At 24.7% G+C, this 4,226-nt stretch overlaps 1 long non-coding RNA gene across 1 annotated transcript in view; it reads right to left on the bottom strand.

The window, feature by feature from the left end:
• Positions 1 to 2,399: 2,399 nt before the first annotated feature.
• The window catches only part of LOC136089412 (uncharacterized), a 41,412-nt gene continuing 39,585 nt past the window's right edge, over positions 2,400 to 4,226 (bottom strand). The window contains exon 3 of the long non-coding RNA XR_010643025.1: positions 2,400 to 2,431. This is a non-coding gene — a long non-coding RNA (uncharacterized LOC136089412). The remainder of the gene's footprint in view (positions 2,432 to 4,226) is intronic.

The following is a 4,226-nucleotide window of genomic DNA, read 5'->3' on the forward strand; positions in this document are numbered from 1 at the left end:
CCTTCTGAAAGCAGTTTGTTGATAAAGACCAACAACTAAGTCTTGAGTTGTATATTTCACCGGACTACTGGGAAATTTTTAGTAATCTAGGTAATAGTTTGAAAAAATGTCTACGGATAAGACTTCCTTAGACGTTTTGAATGCAATGAATTCCAAAACTTTTAAAATCTTTCAATGTTGCTGACAACTCATCAGAACTCACAGCGAAATTGTAAATCTACTGACCATGGTATAAGAAATATATTTCTTGTTTTTAAAAATAAAATGCAGGGTAGGATATTTATCTTTTAAAACAAGAAATGTATTTCTGGTTTAAAGAAAAATATTTTTTAATAAAAAATTCAATTTTTCTCTGCTTACAATAAAATTTATTCAAGATAATGTAGAGCGTGTGATGAGCTTGGAGAAGTTTTAAAGGCTACTTCAAATAACGAGTCTTTGTAAAAAAACCATTAAAAAAAAGATGAAAAGTGTTTCTAGAAGAAATTTAGTTAGTTTTACAACGAGGACAAAAGTCCTTAACCCAATCTTTTAAGGAAATCGTTTTTGGCTTTGGATTTGTTGATCCAAGCACCAGTAGCAGTATTTAAAAAAAAAAACATCATCTGATACTACAATGAAACACTATAAAGTTTGACTTATGACTGGAAAAAACCTCAAAGATCAACAAAAATTATGTTACAGTTGCAAAAGTTTTAATTTATCTATCGTAATCAGTAAAAGATAGGTACAACATATTTCTTAAACTAATAACCACAGTGTTTATTTTTGTACAGGAACACATTAAAAAAAAATCGTTAGAAATTGCTCTAAATTGAGTCAATATTCATAAAAAGCCTAACTTTGAACAATCGGCGCAAATTCTTGTATTAAAAAAAAAATGAAAAAGAATTTTTTCTTATATTAACATGATATGTACGCCACTCAATATCCACTCTGCATACAAAATGGTTGTCGGAAAAAAATTATGGGATTGGCTAATATATATATTCAAGGATATATTGTGTATAAATTACAATATATATATATATATATATATATATATATATATATATATATATATATATATATATATATATATATATATATATATATATATAATATATATATATATATATATATGTATATATATAATATAATATAATATATATATATATATATATATATATATATATATATATATATATAATATATATAATATATATATATATATATATTTATATATATATATATATATATATATATATATATATACATAAATATATATATATATATATATATATATATATATATATATATATATATATATATATGTATATATTATATATATATATATATATATATATATATATATATATATATATATATTTATATGTATATATATCTATATATATATATATATATATATATATATATATATATATATATATATATATATATATATATATTAACATTGTTGATGACCTTTGAATATTCTTATTTTAATTTATAATAATGTATCTGATTGAAGAGACATTTGTTTTTTATTTTTTATTTAAGTGCCCCAAAAAGTCTTTATGATCTTATCACCGAGCAGCGTGCCTGAGCATTTAATTGGAAGTTCAAGCCTCCTTCCTAACCGCTATCGCAAAACTTGCCCATAGATGGGGTTTGAATCACAGATTTTATATTTTTCAGGCAAGTGCGCTACCACTGTGTAACGGCTGTTTTTTATCATTACTCATGTTTTTTTTGCTTGTTGCTTGATATTTCTTTATTTAAGTAAGAGAAAAATACATTAGCAAAGTTTGTCTCCGTTTTAACCTGAAATATTTGGATAATAAACAGTTTTTTTATAAATTATTTAAGTATATATTTGTAAGTCTGGCTTTTCTCGATGCTAATACAATGTTTATCCACTGTATATAACCCAACTTTATTTTTATGTATATGGATCAATGGTAGATACTTTAACGTTAATGCATACGAATTGGAGCAGCATTGGTTTATAAACATCGGATCAACGTAAATCCATATACATCGGATTAATGTGCAGTTATACACATTTGGTCAACACTATATAATTTATATGGATCAACGTTGATCCATATAAATTAGATCAGGGTTTGAATTAGATAAGCAATCAATTTTTGCGATGTTTTTACATAGTTTCACAAAACGTAAGTATGCTAGCTGCGTAACGGGAAGTTATTACAATTTATTTTACACATTTTTGAATTTTACAAATCATTTTACAAATCTTTTACATAACTAGATGCAGTATCCAACTGTTATATACTAATTTAGCTAGCTTTTACTCAAATGTTTTAAAAGAAGTACTTTTACTATTCAAGGATTATGTCTATAGCATGTGTCTGAATCTAAATAATAACATAAAAGATTTATAGTTAAATTATTAGTTACCTGTTTGAACTTCTGATGCTCCAAATGACTAAACGAAAAAAAAAAACCGAACAAAAATTAAAAGTTTCAAAAAATAACAAAGTATAACAAGTCCGAAATAAATACATATATCTTTTGAAAATAAAAAAAATCCAATATTCAACAAAAGTTTTCCAACTTGTAACTGACACGTGTTTATATAATTTTGATTTTCATCGGTATAAATCCGGTTCTATAAATACCTACTTGTTATACAAACAGTCACGTTGAAAGCTTTTAAAAAGCTTCAAAAAAAAATTTTTTATTGTAAATGAGGCTAGCTACATGTAACAATCTACAATATTATTACAATAGATATGTTTTCATTGCTCTATTTAAATCAATAAATGTTACTGCGTAGATTCTTAATACATGCGTCGAAAGAAAATAAGCAATTATAAATTTTGTTTTGTTATTTCATATTCATTCTAAAAGTTTCAATTACTGTGAAGTAAACATGTAGCTTGAGCTTGTTTTTGACAAAATATAAATTTTTTTAAACAATTTATGTTTCTAAAAAAATTTATTATTTACTGTTAGTTATCATTTTAGGTCGCTGCAACCACCATTTTATATAAATTAACAAAAGATTTTGTAACCATCTTTTTTTTAAAAATATTTTTAAACCTGAAAAAATATCAATAAAAAAAAAAAAAAAATTGAAAAAAATTTTTAAAAGTTATAAAAGCTTTTAATGGATCTGTAACCCTTTATGTCACATAAAGGACTATTATGCTAGGGGAGAGCAGGTAGGATTTGTGTCAAAAAAAAAAAATCGAAATTTTAAAAAAAATCATTTAAATGCTGCTGAATTATCTGCATACTAAGCTTAAATAATACAGTAGTTCAGTGTTGATACAAAGTAATATTGCAATGCTTTAATAAATTTCCTAATAAAATAAAGATCATACAAATGCACTCCACGCACGGAGTAGCTTTGTACATAAAATACGGGATTTGTACATTGTGAGGAGCCTCAATACTCATATATAAAAAAGCTACTTTTAAGAAATTAAATATTTATTTAGATTAAAACTAAAGCAGAATAAACTTTAAACATAGTAATAATAGTATACTGTTTTACAAACAACTTTGTAAAATTTATACTATAAAATCAACACTAATCACTATGGTAACAAGTGCCATAATGTTATAGAAAATCTACTGTTGCGCATTATACATTATAAAATACTTTTAAGATATAAATGTATTAGTTCTTGTTGTAAAAGCACGTTTGAGCGGCGGCAATATACATTTCGCAACTGATTAGTTAACTGTTTATTTATCTTTTGCGCTAGGAAAAATAATTTTTCAGGTATCCAGCTTCTTTCTTAAAAATGAAACTTTACATTCATTGGGAGTGTATTTGGTTACCCCTTATCCAATACAATGTAAAACACTCTTTTTCTTTTTAAACGTCACAAATACAAAGCTTTATTCATTAACATTATTCGTCATAGCCAGAATGTCTATCTCTATATCAGATCCTTCAGACATCTCTTCAATGGGATAACATAGACTTTCTCCTTATATTTTATTAGTCTACCAGTCTCTTTAATTTTCATCTGTTTCTTTGGTTTGGTCTCTTTATTTGTGTCTGATAACAAATAAAAATATGCGCTATTCATTTCTTTAGCCAATTGTTTACTTTCTTGCTCTTGATTCTTTATCTCCTTTGATCTTTCTATTTCTATTAGTTAATTTTTTTGGAGAGTAACCAAAACATCTTTATTTATCCTTACAGTTTTCCTTTTTTTATCTTTTTAAGTGCATTCATTTTCACTTTAGGTTAAATTTGGATAATT

The sequence above is a fragment of the Hydra vulgaris genome, chromosome 13, assembly GCF_038396675.1.
Source record: "Hydra vulgaris chromosome 13, alternate assembly HydraT2T_AEP".
Taxonomy (NCBI): Eukaryota; Metazoa; Cnidaria; class Hydrozoa; order Anthoathecata; family Hydridae; genus Hydra; species Hydra vulgaris.